The 18,015-nt window shown below is 41.8% G+C and overlaps 1 long non-coding RNA gene across 1 annotated transcript; it reads left to right on the forward strand.

The window, feature by feature from the left end:
- The first annotated feature begins 1,544 nt into the window (after positions 1-1,544).
- Positions 1,545-17,399, forward strand: LOC146765710 (uncharacterized). The gene is made up of 2 exons (XR_014949633.1): positions 1,545-6,286; positions 6,476-17,399. It is a non-coding gene; the product is annotated as an uncharacterized LOC146765710 (long non-coding RNA).
- The last annotated feature ends 616 nt before the right edge of the window (positions 17,400-18,015 follow it).

Below are 18,015 nucleotides of genomic sequence, written 5' to 3' on the forward strand. Positions count from 1 at the left end.
AGCTTACTTTTGTTTCTTTTTTTTTCTTTTTTTTTTTTTTGTTTTTGGTTTTGTTTTATTTTCAACCAGTGTAATTGCAAAAACCAAGATCTGAGTGGAGCAGGGCTCTGAAGTGAGCTGCTGGCTTTGGAGTCCCTGTCCCCTGATGCCACCAGTGCCTCTGGGTCCTCACCCAGCGTGGCTGCTCTTAGCTCAGTGTCACTGCAATGTGATTTTTGGTGGTTCACAGGACAAGCAGCTCAGCTTGGCAGCTTTTCTCCTCAAGAGCCATAGCCCTTGCTGCTGCTGAACCTTTGTTGTCCTTTATAGGACACTTGTCCCCATAAGCTCAGTCTGACACCTCAGTTAAATGTCCCAAAAAGCCCCAGGATAGCAAAACACAACAAATAGTGTTAAAAAAACTTTGCAGATATGGTAACCCCTGCTGGCTGTAATAAGCAGATGACTTTTTTATTTTTGCTTCTATATTGGGTCCAATAGAGACTTTATCTGTAAATACAGAAGTGTCCCTGCAATGCAGGGCTTGCAGAATATAGGAAACTGGTGGAACAGATGTTTCAAGAAATGGAGAACTTGTTCAGTGGCACAGGGTGAAATCAGAGCTCTCTTCATCCCCTAAATACCCCAATGCATGGAGGCAAACCCATCCTGTGACTCTGTACTACATCTTTATTTTATTCAGACCTTCTGCTGACCCTGAACAGCTTCTGTTCTTTGAGGGCTCTTTTTTTTTTTTTTTTCCCCTTTTTCTGTTGTTACTCATATTTTCCCTTCACATTAATTATACAGATGTACTGGGGGCCATGTGCTTTGCCACATCACAAAGGAAACCACAGGACTTCAGATCAGAGGAGCAGCCAGATGTCCTTGCCTGGCAGCCAGGCAAGGGTCACAGCTCAGGCTGCCAGGCTGGGCTGGCTGTGCCTCTGCCAAACAGGATGGGGACATCACCTGCTCCCACAAACATGGGCCACAGAAGAAATAACATCAGTGCAAACTCACTGCAGCTTTTGGGGATTCATTTTCTTAGTGTTTGGAATTTTTTTTTTTCCTTTTTCCTTTTAGTAGATGTAATAACTACCATGATTCTTTAAGGCCACAGCTGCCTGTCCCTACTTAGGCTGGACAGTGTTTTATTTCCTGACAAGCCCTGTGCCTCTTGCAAGTCCAGGGGACTTCCAGGACTGTGGCTGCTTGGGAGAGTGTGATTTGCATGTGGCTCGCATTGTTCCTGTATATGTATTTCATTTTTGAAAGTCATTAAAGACAAAAGGTTTGAAGTGGTGGTTTTCTTCAAGTAGCAGCTCTGGAACAGGTTGTAGTTTGTTTCCTGTAGCAAGCTTAAGCCAGATCTCTGCCAGGGGGGCCTTTTCTATTGAACTTGTGGAAATGGTTTCATGGAGGGACAGGGCAAGGGAAGAAAGCTGCCACAATATTTCTATTTCAGTCCCTCAAGAGAAATTCAAAGAGGACATCCAGCAATTACAGACATCCAGGGTCAGGCTCTTATTCCAGGTAACAGCCTCAAGTTGCACCAGAGAAGGTTTAGATTGGATATTATGAAAAATTTCTTCCCTGAAAGGGAGGTTGGACATTGGTACAGGCTGCCCAGGGTTGTGGTGGAGTCACCATGTCTGAGGGGATTTAAAAATGGGTTTAGGAGCTGTGTTGCAGTTCTGATCCAAGTGGAATATAGTCTTGGACCTGGCTACAAGAAATGCTTGTGAAATCTTTTTTTTAGCTATTTCTGCTTTAAATGCTCTGGGATGATTTAATTTGTTTGTCAGTATAATTTGTCTGCCAAAAAAGCATTTGTTCATGAACTTGCTCAGCATCTCCCATGGTAGGAGAAAAGGTTGGGGTTGTCACTCTTTTGGGGTTTCCCTAGGGAGTTTTGGTATGTAACCAATGTAATTACTTAGTTAAGAGAGTTTCTTAAGTTCACCAATGCAGACTAGGAACTGTAAATGACAGAGAAAGTGAAGCAAGGGGTGTGAGAGAATGAATAAAGAGGAATGAAACTGTGATCTCTCCCAGATGTTAACATTTTTTTTTGTGCAGCTGAACAAAGGTGCTGTCTGTCCAATATCATTTTTATTCCAAACCTTCAATATTGCAGCTGACGGCAGAAAATGTGCAGTAAAACATGGGGAGGCCACTGGGTAATATCCACTGTAAAGTGTTAATTGCCTATTGAGGCTGTAAACTATGTCAATATGCCTGGATCTGAGTTATTGACAGACTCCCATTTATTCCAGCCTCACAAAGCTGGGCTCTTTAGAACTGGGGGCTCTAATCAGTCATGCTTTACTGAACCTACCAAGAAGCACCAGTCAATAAATGTGCTTGCTGTCTTAACCCTTTGAAGTTTGTAAAATTACAAGTAGGATTGATAACATTGATTTGGGAAGAAGTCTTGACAGTGGAAACCCTTTGGAAATGAAAAGTGCCTGTGGTAAATGGCACCTCCTTTATCCTGATGGTGGCTCTGGGTTTGTGGGGCCAGAGAAGCCTTGGTTTTCTGTCAGCACCCGAGCTCTGGGCTGGAGGAAGGAGTTATGCCTCGGTGATAAGTGTTTGCAGTGGCAGCTAGAGCTGGAGCTGGCTGTAGTGCATTTATCACTATTCAAAATTCTGACATCTGTGGCTCATCACTTCTGATCCCATAGCTGGCAAACAGCACAGGACTGAAGCCATTAGCATCCCATAGGATTATTTGCAAGAAACAGGGTGTTTCTCCTTTTCCACCCACAAAAACCCCACGAATCTGCCTCTCTGGTGCTGGTGGGAGTCTGTATTTGAACATTATTGTCCTAAATGAGTGCTGATGTACAGCAGCTACACACAGTGGTGGCATTTGAGGTGGGAATAAAGCAGCAAATAAAAGGCCAGATCCTGCTCTCCAGGGGCTGTGGAGGAGGAATTCCTTTCCCTACAAGATTTGTAAAGTTTCTGAGATGTGGGCTGGCTTGTGGAATGCTTTGAGGTGAAAGATTTGTCGACATGAGAATCAAAGATTTTTTTGGACTTGCTGGAATTCACCTTACTGTGGGAGCTAATACAGTTGTATTGACTTACATGTGGGTTCTTTTGCTTTTAAACAAAATGACTAAAGCCTGGGGATAGTTGCTTTTTATTTTCAAGGAAAATCCAAACAAATACAGATGAAAATTATCTGTGAAAGCTGGAAGAGGGAAGCAAAGCAAAAGTGCTGCTGCTGCTTGACATAATCTGTAGCAATAAAGGTTTTGGAAATTCTACAAAGAATTTGAAATGGTTTAGAAAACCCTTCCCTGATGCATTTACTCATAAAAAATACTTAAGAATGCTTCTTCCTCAATCTTTGTCTAACTATATAGAAAGTGATATTTGTCCTTTCTAATTTGCTTTGTACTTTTTTTTTTTTTTTTTTTTTTTTTTTTTTTTTTTTCCCAAACTGAGGCAGTTTTATGCTAAAGCATAGGGTCAAGCTCTTCTGGTGTTTAGAGCCCAGCACTACCTGGAAAAAGAAGTGGTTTTTTGTAAGTTTTTTAACATGCAATTCCTGGTGTAGGCAAAAAGAGCATTACCTGGTCCAGGCCTTATTAGACACAGAGCTTATGATGACCAGCTAATGTGTTTTTTAAATACTAGCAGTCTGCCTGTTCCTGGTGTTAAGTGCTATTTTAATAATACTAATTAATTTGTACTTGCTAAATTAAGTGCATCTAGGTTTCAAGCAGGGAGGTTAGACTCAGGTTAAGTATTTATTCTGCTCTTTTCCATGTAATAGTGCAAATCTTCTGCCTGTCAGACTGAAGCTGAACATCTTGCCATTTATTAATGGATATATGCAACTAAAATCCATACTTTGAGTCTGAAAATGTGCACTTGCTGGGTAAGCCTGGTATCTGTTCTGTAAATGATAGGGACTGGTTTTTCCTTGTAGCACCAGCAGCTTTATATGCTACAGTGTCTCTGTGGTAAATAGGTGCATTTGCAGGTGCTGATATTATTCCTAGGGGCTCAAAGAACTTCTCATTTCAAGCAAATCAGAACTGGGTATCGTTTGCTGTTTGTCTGAAATGAGCAGCTGTTTTCAATACATACATTGCTGTTGCACTGTGCAGACTAATACTTAAAATAACTATTCCCAAGCTGCAAGGAAATAAGAAATTTGTTTCACTTTCAGTTCTTTTCAGCTGTTTTTTCTTCCCTTCTCTCTATTTTTTTTTTTTCCTTTTTTTCCTTTTCAGAAAGTCAGTACAGATTCTCACTTTTCCAGCCTGGATGTAAATCGGGTGAATTTTAGAGAAGTTTGGCTGCAAAATTCAGTTCATATCAAGCTACACAAAACTGAGATTGGCTGTGCCTGGGTTTGGAATGAAGCAGGGTACTGCCACGCAGCAGCACCTGCTGATAAAATCACCAATAGTTCTCTGTGGAAAACTGCTCTTGCTCACCCCTGGTGCAATGTGCAGGTACTTTTTGGGAAACGAAGCTCTTCTCAGGAGGTTGTGAAACACAGCAGTGATGCTTGATGGAAAGACCACTGATCAAAGACTTACATTTTAGTGTTGATATGATTTATCTTGTTTACATTAAGGGTGGGAGAAACCATGCTGGATACTTGGTTTCTTTATGCTGCTTGTGCTGGATGTCAAAATGATGTGACTGCCTTTGCTGCCAAACGATGCAGGTTAAACTCAGCTAAATTAGAGCCTTTACATATAATGACAGCAAAATTCAGAGAACTTCAGGGTTGCAGCAGTCAGCTCCAGGTCAAAATACTCCTGGCCAATGCTATGGACCATTGGTGCCCAATTTCTGATTGCTGGTTCTGGACAGGCTGTGTATGGGCTGTGTGTTCTTCATCATCCAAAGCTGTTGGTGGGATTGCAGCACGGTGTGTTTGCTTAAATAGCTGCGGTTCATTGCGCTCTTCTCTCCTCCCAAAACAGAGCACCGATAAAAATATTCATGTTTCTGGAGTTGGGGGGAAGAAAACAGGAGTGTTTACAGGGAAAGAAATGCTGGAAGTTGCGGCAGCAGGGGCAAGCAGGGTATACAGTGCATTTTCTCCCCCTCATATTTAATGGAGAGGAATCCAGCCACGGTTTCAGGTTTTCCATAGGCTTTTCGACGCTGTATTGCTGTGTGATGTGACCACTAGAGAGCAGGCTTAACCTAGTAACAAGAGCTAATTAGTTCTTGGTCTCTTCATTTGCAGCCCTTCCCCAGCCCCCTTCCACCTTTCCATGTAGGCAGAGGCGACTTCCATGGTTCTTAGCTTTGCCTCCAACGCTGTGCAATCTTAGGGCTAATTAAAACTGCCACAGACGGCCTGAACCCCACATTAAAATTTGATGAGGAATTGATCAGCCAAGCAAACAGGAAATTTAGCTGTGTGAGTGAAGGTAATGTTTGCTCAAATGTGTAATGAGGTCCACGGGGAATATTTATGGGGACCTTAGTGACGGTTTCAGCAGTTCCTTCTCCTTGAAGTCCTCTGACCTACCTGCCCTCTCCTTCAGAGCAGTGCAGGCACAAGGAAACCCCAAGCTGTACCAGTCAAAGGTGAGCATGTTTTGGAAAGTAGGCTGTGTTCGGCTAAGGTGGTCTCCCCTAAAGCTCTGCAAGAGAAGCTGTGGAACAGCACACTGACTTTTGCAGTTCTGCCTTTGCAAAATAAAAAAGAAAGACCTCACAAAACTCAAGCAAATAACTATTCCCATAATCCAAGAAACTTTAGTAAAATTGCTGGTGGAACTCTTTGCAGTGTGTTAGTAAAGTAAATGTTGCTCAAAAAGGATGGGGAGTGTGTTCCAGCAGGTGTTGCATTGTCTGTATTAACTTCAGGGTCAGCTATAAAAGCTGTCAGCACACAGGTGTTAGGAGGAAAGGCAGAGTGCTGTCAGAGAGGGCCCTCCTCAGCAGATCTTAGCTATTTCTCATAATCACTCAATACAGAGTAGAAATGCTTTCCATGTGCAGCAAACAGATGAACTTACCTGCTTCTTATTTATCACCACTCACCCAAAGTACATCAACCCATGCAGGTCTGAAATCCTAGAATGAGTTGTTTTGGATAGATATCACCTTCAGACCTATATCTGCAGGGCACTTCTGTTGAGAACTCCCCTCAGGCTCTAGCAGGAGCTCAGCCTGACCCTGGAAGCTCTTCCCAAAGCAGAACATTCCCACCCAGATGTGGCTCTCAAGGACATCAGCTGGTCCCAGCTCTGCACCATCCACAGCTCCCTTCCAGTGCTCCTCAAGGCTCCTTCCAGTCATGGCAGCTCTAAAGGTGAGGCTGATAGCTTGGAATGACTTGACTTTGAGGAAGAGGAAGCTGTCTGGGGGGCTGGTCCAAGGCCTGTGGTACAAACCAGGCAAGGAGAGAGAACGCCCTTGGCCTTACTGGGGTAGGGGCAGCTCCCAATGTGAGCCCTGCAGTCCCTGCCATTTTTCACACCATTAATTTGATCTCTTGTAGGAACGTGAGCCCAAAACCTGTTTACAATGATGATGGGAATAGTTGTGACTGAATACAGCAGGAGAAGTTGGCAGAGCAGTAGTGCTTCTGACTTGCAATAAAATCCAGGGAAGTTTAATCACTTATGTCTAGAAAAAGCACTGACACTGGGCAATTTTGTGTCCTTCAAGTGTTGTAGCAATGAGATTTGTGTAAAAAGAAAGCAATTACTCTTCCTTTCTAGAGGGAAATATTGAAGTGATGAATTTGGAAATACTGGGTTATATTCTGGGTTATAATCACAAAAATCTCCAGTGGCATAATGTCTACACTGTGTTTTTTAATATGCCAAGGGAAGTAGATTGCTGGTCTTGTTATCAGTGCATTGGAATAAAAAGTTGGTCTTTTACACCTAGGTTGCAGCTGACAGTGTGTTGGACCCTTTTTGAGGAGGAGGAGCAGTCTAAAAGCAGAGTCAGCACGCTCCTGTCTGAGCTGGCTGTCTTGTTGCCAGGGGCTGGTGTCTGCATGCTGCTGCACAAAGCCATGGGGACACCTAACCCGCTATGTCTTAAATATGGTCCTCCATTAGACCACTTAAACATTCATTTATGAGTCTAGGACTCACCAGAAGAGCAGCTGTATTTAATTCCTGTCTGCACTGGATCAGAGAATGTTTAAAGGAAGGGCCTGGCAGGACATAAAACCAGACTGGAACCTGCCTCCTGTGGAGACTTGGGACACTTGGCCTGCTTTGGTTGCACAGGAAAAGCGTTGTGCAAAAAGGTAAAATGAGAACTTGAAGCAGAATCTAATTACCCATGTTTCAGTCATAAGTCACTTGTTTACATCCAGCTTTACATCTATTACTGAATGTGCTGCTTTCAACCTTGCTGACATTTCATTCAGCTTGAGATGTGGGTTTGAACTAAATAGTAACGTTTCAGAGACTGTCAGGAGATCTTATTTTGCATTACTTCCATCTTGCTAATTAATACTGCTTGTAGACTGTGGGAGGGGACACAGGATTGTATGAGAGCACATTCAATAAGTGAGCAGTGAATGCACTAATCAGGACTTTTCATAGCTTAAGAAGGTCTGCTGGGATTCTTCTGTCAGGTGTGAACTCATTTTGCCCTTGTTTACTGGGAGTGTTGCTGGAAAGTGCCAACAGTTCTGGCCTGGCTGGAGACTCACAGCCCAAACCTGAGAGGCAGAAGGTTTAATTGCAGGATTATCTGGGTACAGGCTGAACAGCCATGTGGGAAGTGTGGCTGTAGGAGAATAATATTCTTTAGAAGTGTTTTGCCCTCCATAACTCATACTTCGTTTTAATAATTGTCTGGTCACTATTGATATCAGCCTACAAAACAGCAGAATTTTCCCCTGCTGCAGTATTTTTCCTCTGTTACCTTTTTAACCATGAATTTCATTGCTACCTTGAACTTCTATAGGATTCTGAACAGAGTTGTATTGAGACTGGTTCTTGCTGTACTCCCTGCTCTCCTTTACCAACTACAGATTGAAGTCAGTCTCTAAACCATTTATTTAATCCTTTTGGTGACTAGAATATGGGGCTTTAAAGAAGAATTTAGATACAGCTGAGTCAGAAGTCTTGGAGAAGTCCAAGTCCGCTTTATTATCACAGCTGCTTCTATCAATTAGTCTTGTAATCTGGCCGAAAAAAGATAAGAATGGTTTCTTTAAACCAATTTTCCATGAAACATCACAATTGTAGTTCCAGTCTGCAATTCTTTATTGATAGTCCATGAATAAATCTGTTATTATTTTGTCAGTTATTAAGGCTAGACTAGCTGGTCCAAGTTGCTCTGGAGTCATCCTTAACTCTTCTCAAATGGAAATTATGTTGGCAATCCTGCAACTTTTGGCATTTACGAGGTTGTTTGCTGTGATGTATTAAAAAGTTAACAGTGCACTGGTTCCTTTTAAAACTCTTTGGTCTGCTATCTTGACCTGTTGATTTAATTTTTTTTTTTTTTTACCTTTGGCAGACAGCCGAAGATAATGCAGATGATTTAGTTGCTTGGTGAGAAGTCATCTGATTAAACAAGGAGCCACAAGCCTTTGTTAAACTCTCTGGTGTAGCTGTGGCATTTAGGAGAGGTTTACATATATCAGTGTCTTTTTTTTTCAGGTATCTGAAACACTCCTGCTTTTTCAGTGTCTCCAAGTGTAGTTTTGATGTTTGTATTCAGCAGGGAATGAATGCTTGTATATAGGGGGTTTGGTGCTGTTTCTTTATAATAGGTTGCTTATTTATTGTCTGTTTATATTCTGTTTATTCCATTAGCCCCCTGATCTCAGTTTTTAGAACTTCTTTAAATATTTTTTTTTTCATCTTTTAAACCGGAATATTTATTCTGGCCAGCATATAATTCTTTTAAATTACTGTTTGTATAATTACAGCTCTTTAAGCGTCCATTGAAAGTCCCTGAACAATGTACAGTTTTTAATGATACTTTCATTACTGAACTTGATGCTCCTGGTCAGTTGTAAATCTGAGTCCTCAGTGAAAAAAATTATAAAATATAGTTTGGTGTATGAACGAGTGCTTGAATTGTCCCGGCTTTAATCTTTCAATCCGATGAGTTGCATTGGTAATTTCCTCTGCTTGTGAAGTTCCTGGTTTTCAGATGCTTCTGCAAGTTTATTTGAATATCTGTCTCTAACAAAGGACCTGTGTCAAAGGGAGGGTTTAGTGTGTGATTAAGCACCGCGTTGTCTTCAGCAACAATTAAATGGAACAGCACCTAATGTCGAGCTGGGAAGGTTCAGCCCCAGGGCAATTCCTGCCGCCGCTCTCTCTGCTCCGAGCTCTCGCTGTCTGACTTAATAAACTTTTCATGCACAAAGTTTCAATTAAAGGGAGTGCACCCTTATTTAAAATCAAATCAGACACGTGGCAGAGGAGATGCCTTGGTGCAAGTATGGTCTGCTGAGGCTGGAGGGGACAGCTGTGCCAAAGGCCACCAAAGGATGGATTTGAACCAAACTGACTGACTCTGCCTCGTGGTGCCTTGGACAAAATGCTCCTGCCTCAAAACCTAGTGTTTCTCTCATAGTGAGAGAAACATTAAGTCATTGTCTTTGTCGTTGTTTTATTTTCCATATTTTGGGAAATATGACAATGACAACCCAAAGTGACGATTCCAAGGCTGATATTTAAGGCACATATAATTGTAAAGGGGATTTTTGTTCCCTTTAACAGCAAGAGAACTAACTTGCTTTCTGTTTTGTTTTGTGGTGGTTTTTTGTTTGTGGGAGGTTTTTTTGTTTGTTTGTTTGGTTTTTTTTTATTTTTTTAATTTTTTTTATTTTTTAAGCCAAATGTCTGGCTCCCCTGTGGGTGTTGCTCTGCTCCAGCTGAGGCACAGCAGAAATGCACCCACTTGAGAGGTGTCTTTGTTTTCCCATTGAAGTCTCTCACCCAAACTCTACTTGCTGCAGGAGCTCTAATGAGCCTGTCATCAGACCTCTCTGGGATAGTAGCAAATGTTAGAGTTGATTTACAGGCAGGGAATATATCTGAGCAGGCTCACACTGATTTCATCAGTGGAACCAGGGATGACAACTTTCATTTGTGCTGTTTTTTTCCTTTCTCTCTTTTTTTTTTTTTTTTTTTTTTTTTTTTTTTTTTGTAAACTGACTTTCAGGAACATGGGATGCTGTACAGCTTCCAGCAAGTTCAGATATAGACATGCAAACAGGGATGCTGTCAATCTGACAGTGAGCTTGATGTCAAATGGTGAGGAGCCAAAGAGCAGCACAAGGGTGCAGAGAGGCAAACAAAAAATCCTCAAGTGTGTTTTGAAGATACCAGAGAGATATGAATAACAATTCCTGGGAGCAGGTGTGCTGGAGCTGGCTTATCTGAGTTGAAGCAACTCATGCTGAAGCCTCTGCAGGATAAATTCCCTGTTCTGGAGAAGGTTCTATTGCCAGGTGCTCTGCTCCAACGCTCAGACTAAGGGCTAAGAGAATGCTTTTCATACATTTTCATGCTTTTATGATTTTTGGTTTGGCAGTGTTTCTACCTCTGACCATATTTCTGGTAAACTGGAATACAGACTCTTTTTGTGTCGTAAGTTGGTAGCAGAATTCTATAGACATGGTACAGATGCTTATCAGCTTTTTGGAGCAGAGCAGGCCACCAAGAATTGGAACTTATAATAGACTGCCTTCTTAATTACTGTTTAAAAACTCCGAAATATGAAGTGTACAAGTGTATCTATACCTTTGTCTAAGCTAGGCATTAGTAATTTACTCATCAGCTGCTTTCCAGGATGAGTGAACACCAGGCTGTAGGGACTTGGAGAAGGTGGTGGTGCAACCACAGCTGAGATTTTGCTGTATTGAAATCTTGAAATCTGTTTGTGTGCACTGGAGCTGAGCAGATCTAAAGCTCACCTTGCACCCCCATTCTCAGCAATTTTTGGGAGAAGGGGGCCTCTGTGGCCTCCTCGATTTCTTACAATCTTTTGAAAACTTCCATGTGGAGAGAAGTTACACCAACAGTTCTTGGGGAGTCCAACTAACTAGGCAGCAGACAAATTATTGCCATGTTTCTGACAGGGATAGTGTCAGCAGCAGCAGTAGGAAGGTGTGAGCTTGCTTGTTTTTCCCCAAACTTGGCCTGCAGTGTCCTGTCACCTCCCCTGAGGCCTCATTCCTGTGGGTGACACACAAAGAGTTCAAACCCTGCACTTCTGGTCCCTCAGTGCTTCTGAGGGCTCCTCTCTCTGCTGCTCCTTACCAAAATCCTTCAACAACTTTTGGAAGGACTCCTCTTGAATGAAAGTCTCGAGAGCCCCATCTTCAAGATGTTCCCTTATGGAAGTCCTTCAGCATCCCAGGGAAGACTTACAAATGTCCTGTCATCACTTCAGATTCAGTTCTGACAAGAAGCCACAAGGGTCTCATTCATAAAAGCCTTGCACATCACATTATATGCCCACAGTTACTGTAGACATTTCTGGGCTGCAATAAACTTGCATGACAGAAACCATTCTTCCTTTTTACAGATGACATCCTAAAATTGCTGGGTCCTGTTCTCCATTGCTCTGCACCTTAGCTGGTCTTCTCCAGTTATTCAAACCCCTACCAGAAGCATTTCATCCTCCTGCCCAGGAGAGTTGATGTGGCAGCAGTGAAAGGCAGTGGAGAATTAGTTATATTGCTTTCCTCTTCTCCCACAGCGAACATTTCAAAGCTGATTGTTCCACACAGAAACGAAGGTGTGGGATTTGGAGGTGGCTTGGATAAATGCTTTATGTTGTGTGTGACCTCTAAAAATGAAGGGACAAACTTGGTGCAGAATGGCAACTTGCAGAGCAGTAATTAGCAGGGGAAGGGTCAACCCGTTTGTCAGAAGTACAAAATTAAATTAGAGAAGGCATTTTGGCCATGGGGCCTTCCTTAGGCTAAAGAAGAACAGGATGTTGTTTAGTTTTGCTGTGTCCCAGTTTCACCATGCCCTGAGGAAGACCCCCAAGGCTGAAACCTTATTTGTAATTGTTTTATAAATGACTTTTTCTTCCCTTTTTGGCATTCAAGATGACACCAATTTTGAACAGGAGAGTTTCCGTTGGACAGACACTTCCTGAACAGAGGAAGAATATTCAGTATTTAAATAGTCACTAATTTGTTGAGATTTTCCTAGTTTTCTTCCATGTTCTTTTTTCCTTGCTTGACTAATTATATGGCTTATCTCACATCTTAAGTGGTCTTATATGAATATCTTGGCCAGAAAGACTAAAAATTCCAAATAAATAGGCAGAAATACTAAATGAGTTCCAGAATGTGTTTTGTTTCCTTTATGCCCACTGAATAAATTAGTTATTTGGTAAACTGAATTTTATACCAACATTTATATAAGTTTAAATGGTTTTTCAAAATGCCAACAGCATAGGCACAGGGTGTGGCTAGAGTGGTAGGTAGGGTAAGATTTGATTTTTCTAGCTGTTGATATAAAACCATGACTGATCTGTATTGCTGTGTAGGAAATTGCTAAAGGTATTTTATGGCAGATTCTCAGACTCATGAGGAACTGAAAAGTTAGAGAAGCTGAAGCATCCAGGATTTTGAAATCTCTGCCTCAACTTTTGAAATACAACCACTGTCTTCATAATCTGGTGACTGGCAAAGGATCTAGAAAATTTGAGTGTGGGGGAGAACAATGTATAATTTCAACATATATAATAAAAGTAGTCACTAAAACATGATAAATTAATGTCTAAAAATTGTGAGACAGTATCTTATTAGCTTAGACTATTTTAAAATGCATTTCTGTGGAAGGTTTAGAACATCTGAATGTGAATTTTGTGTTTTCCATATACTTGGATCTCCTTTTTTCATCAAAGATAAGTTCCTAGCATTTAAGACCTCAGTAACAATAATGGTTTGAATTTTTAGTCTGTCACTTGATTAACAGTTATTAAAATGCCTCATATTTTCCTTTTGCCTTCACAAACTATTTTATATTTGACAGTTTTTTTTTTTTTTTTCCTTTTCAAGGCAATCACCTTGTTGCTGCTTTGCCTACAGCTACTCTTAGGCCAGGTTTTTGTGTCATTGGTCACTGCGTGAGGTAGCCCATCTATAAGCAACACTTTAAAAAGTGAAATTTTGGGGAAAACCCTTCCCCACTAGTGAAGGGAAGGTAGTTACCTTTCCCTTCTTTAACTGCAACTGGCCATACTAAAAGGGAACTTCCTTTCTCAGACTGGAATTGTTAGGATTGGATGTCTCATGACCATAGCATTGTACTGACTACTGAAATGTTCCCAAATTTTACCCTTCCATTGAAATATTTTTAAGCAGTTACTGCCTTTAGTTCAGTTTTTCTGACCACAAGTTGACAATCCTTTTAAGAATTAAGGCAGGTATCTTTCCAGAACAGTTCACCTGGTTTTGTGTAGGCACAACTTCAACAGGGCTTTTCCCCCATGAGAGGCAGCATGGACAGACACTTCTGTAACATTTATTGAGTGGCATGCAAAAATTACTGCCAGAAAAAATACAAAATAAGGTGAAGTAAGACCCAGAACCAACATGAACTGATGCTACATCATATAAAAATATGTTGTGCATTGCTCAGGCTGTCCTTTGGGAAGAGTGACTTCCACAGGGTCAAGAGAGCAGTGGGTGAAAAGTGCCCTGGCAGCCCTTGGAGTACTTACAGCAGATATTAATAGAATGCTTAGATCTGTAAATAGAGGCCATATGCAAACACTGAGTGTAAAATATTATCAAAGATTACATGAATCCTGGTGCTTAATGAATCTAGTAACCAGCTTTGCAGCTTATATATTCTTTTAAATATGTATTTTGACAAAAGCTTAATTCTAATAAGTGAGAACAAACTCCAAATGTTGCCTCAAGCTATTGTGGCAGATCTGGACTGATGCAGCCAAGTGAGCATGAGGGTTTGGAGATCAGGGGTTGGTTTTTTTCATAGGTTTTGCATTTTATGTAGAAACATACCCAAAAGGCATCAGTGACTTTTAGACTCAGAGGGGTTATTAGGCTGTATTATCTCATCCCTTTCCACATAAAAGTATCCAATTCTGAGGTATTGAAGAGATACAAGGGTTTGAATCTTAGATGTCAGGATCACCCAATCCTTCCCCAAATTGCCTGGAGGGACTGGGATCTGGATTTGTCTCAGCATGGATAATGTTAACTACTTTTATAGAATTTGTTGGGCTTCTCTTCTGGCTCTTACTGGTTTGGCATGACTTTGGTGAGAGGTTTTATTCAGACAAATAGCAAAAGGGTAATATCACAAATAACAGATTTAAATCAGAGGAGAAACCTAGTCTGAACATGCAGGAAAAGCTGCTGCCCTTCTAGGTGGCCAAAGAATCTCCTTGAGGGAGCCATGAATTCCCCATTTCTCAAGGCATTGATGAGCAGCTTGGATGGAGAATGGCCAGGAGCCAAGCTGCTGTTGTGGGAAATACCCTGAACAAGTTCACTTGAGGCTGAAAACCTGAAGGAGCTGCCTGGGCACCTAAGCTGAGTGGGTGCCTGCAGACTTTGTACACTGTGTACACTTCTTTTTAAAGGATGGATTGCCATGGGCTGCCAACCAGGACCTGGCAGGTCCCTAAAGGAAGGACCATCCTCTTTCCCCATGTTCTTGTCTCATCTCCAGCAGGTGCAGTTTGCTCACCTAAACATCCCAAAGTTTGAAAATATGGTTCTTGGTGATACTAATAATTAATCTGAGCAGTGCCAGCACAGCCCTTAGGTGCTGCTGCTGGAACTGCAAAGGTTTCTGGCTTACACTGTCACCAGATTTGAGTCCAAACATTATTTTCATCAAGTGTCAAAAGATTTGCCTCAAGCCATTCCCTTTTTTGTTTGTTTGCTGAATGCCTGACCTAGTACAGCCATAGCCCATGAGTAAGGTCTGTGCGTGCTACAGGTGTGTGGAGGAAAATAATAACTTACAAACCTCTGAGATAAGATTCAGGCTGGGGAAAAGAAAATAATTTTAGTTATGCTCAGTGTTTTGTTCACAGTGGAAAGTTCAGTTCATAGTGGGAAAAGTACTTTAATCAAAGACTACAGCTTTTGAGGGGGTGGGGAAAGTTAGGGATTTGGGCTCCTGAGCTACTGTTCTTGGGAAGTGCTGTAGCAGAGCAGGAGGTGTAATTCAATATTAAACTCTTTAGCAAATCACTCTGCTTCCCTAGAACATGCTGAAATGTTCAAACTTGCTTCTAATTGATGGGGAAACAAAATACTTCCTTCTCTCTGCCCTCCATGCATGTGGAAGTCTTCAATTTGGTTGAAATTGCTGGGGTGAAGGTAGAAAAATTGTTTTTTGTGGAAGTTTTTTAAGCAGCCAAATTGTTATAACCAAAATACCTAATCTATGACAAAGGAAATAGAGGATAGACATGTGTATCAGTTTGGATAATCTCAGTAAGAAGAATGAAATTCTTCCTAAATGTTGAAGGGGAAGATGTTCGGGCCACTGGCCAAAACTAATACAAAGTTCATATTTTTCCAGATTTGTGAAAAATTAAAAATTTTATGCCTCTGCATCAATTTATTTTTGTTGCAATTCATCACTAAAGCAAAATGTGCTATTTATTGCCTAAGAGTGTTTTTCCTACAGACATGGCATAATATCTTTACCAAAAAGTTTAACATCTGTGAGCTAAAAATGCATATGAGGATTTACTTTTTGTTCCCTCAGTGAATGCTGCTGCTGTTCTTATCTGAAAAACTGCTTTTTGCATTGACAGAAATGGTGAAAAGTAACCCAACTTCCAATTATTTACACAAACTAGCTTTAGTTCCACACTTGATTTACAAACATAGATCACAGTACCTCAGTATTTGAGCTCAGGCTTAACTTTACACTTGTGAATAGCTTTATTGACTTCAGTGGAGGTACTTGTGTAGAAAGCTGAGGATGTCATTAGGTGCTCAGCAGGCTGGGTTTCCTAAAGTTAGAGTGGCCTTGTCTGGAAAGCCCTGGACTCCCAGCTTGGATCTGCAACAGGCTTCCTTTATGATCTAAAATTAATTACTCTCTGTGACATGGTTCCCATTTCCACCTTGGTCCCCAGTTCCTTCTTGCTCATTTCTGGTCTTTAACTTTGACCATAAATTCCTTAAGATGAAAATTTCTTGGTGGAAAACGCAGAGGAACGTCAGGTATTGAGTGTGTGTAGATGCATCAGTAGGAAAGGTGGTTTTGCTCTGTGTATCTGTGTTTTATTCCATTTCTTTTCCATGGGGAGTGTGTGTGCCTGTTTGGTGAGGTTTGCTAGCACAAATGGGCTCATTCCCTCTTTCAGGCATAAATATGATGCAGTGCCTGGTACACTGAAACACTGCTCCCCCCTGGAACACAGATACACTTTTAATTTCCCCTCTGTGACTGTCATTAAGGGAGCTCTGGTTTTATTTTCTGTACTAGATACCGAATTTAGAAAGTTAAAAGTTTAATAAAATAATAAATCTAGTTCAAATTGAGCTTGAAATACTGAAGGGCCTCTGTAAAATATTCACTCACATGATCTTTCTATTAATCCAACAAAAGTCCTTCTTCAGTAAGCAATTCTGTTTCCTGTTTTTCACCCTCATCCACAATAAGCACCTACATTTGTTTCTTCTTTTCCTTCTAGCCTAAAGATAATTCATTAAAGAAGCTCTCCCTCCCTCTTTTTTTGATCCACCTCTCCACCTCCTAACACCCCCCTAAAAAACACCATCAATATTTCATAAACTTACAGTGACAAATGTATTTTAATGTGGTCCACTGAGAACCTGAGATTGATTGGCCTCTCAGAAATATGACACGTTTCAAAGCAGGATATTCATGGAGTGTTTTAGTGCCTACATTAGTCAGAGAGAAGCAGCGCCTAAATTTATCATAGTTATGGCTTTCTCGGTATCCATTTTCTTTTAGCCGCTGACAGCAAGTATCTGAATGGTCCCTATTGATTGGCTTTGTGGTTCTGTCTTTAAAATGCATTGGCTGTGGGGGTTTTCAGATCAAATTAAGTCTCAGCTTCCTGGAGTTGGTGCCTATCTACAGCGCAAGTGCGGCCAAAGCTGGCTCCATTCATGCTGATTCTCATTCACGAGGGAGAGCCGAAATCTCCACTGACAGGGTGGGTGAACTGAGCCCTCTTTGAAAGCAAAGAGTTCACGATTCCAGGAGGAAGCAGCAAGGGGAGATGGTGTCAGAATCTGTGGTACAGATGATTCTGAGATTGTAGAAAGTCTCTGTCTTTCTGCCCCGCTGCCAAAGCAGAAGCCATAATTGGTCTGTGCTGGTTTCCAGGTTGTTTATTCTGTTTATCTCTCACATGTTCTGCTGCCCTGCCCAGCTCTGTCCTGCAGGGCAGCGTGTGGGGCTCTGCCCTCAGTGGGATGTGACAAACATTAAATACCAGAAACTCCCTGGGCTGGATTTACAAGAACGTGCCAATATCTGTCACCTACGTTGGACAGTGTGTCCCCAGCCTGAACCAACAGAAAAATGCCAACACCACAGTGAAACATGGACAGCATGAAGAAGGAGAAAAAGGACAAGACACACCCAATTTCCTCCATCTTGTCCCCTTTGGACCCCGTATCTAGAATCCTAAAATTTCACTTTTGCACCCGTGCCACACTTAATTATTACTCATATCAAACACTCAGAGCTTGTATTAATCCTGTAAGTTTGAAAACTCTTTTCCATGGACAGAGATCACAGCCAGTGTCTCTGGGGGCTCTGTCCAGGGGGTTCCTGACCCCTGCCAGGGTCCCGGGGCAGCCAGGGCAGCCAGAGGGAAGCTCTGGACTCCCACAAGATGGGGCAGGAAGCACCTCCTGGCTCTGCCTGGGTGCCCATGGGCTGGGTGTTCCTGCACTGATGGTGCCGGGCAGAACTGGAGCTTGGCAGAAAGCTGAGAGGTCTCTCCTCCTCAGCTCTGCTGGGAATGCCTGACCACCAGGAGCATTCATTGCCTGATGGGCTCTGCACAGAGTCTGTGCTGCTCTGGTGCCACTCTGAGCAGGAGACTCCTGTG

The sequence above is a fragment of the Lonchura striata genome, chromosome 20 (assembly GCF_050655825.1).
Source record: "Lonchura striata isolate lonStrDom1 chromosome 20, ASM5065582v1, whole genome shotgun sequence".
NCBI classification, from domain to species: domain Eukaryota; kingdom Metazoa; phylum Chordata; class Aves; order Passeriformes; family Estrildidae; genus Lonchura; species Lonchura striata.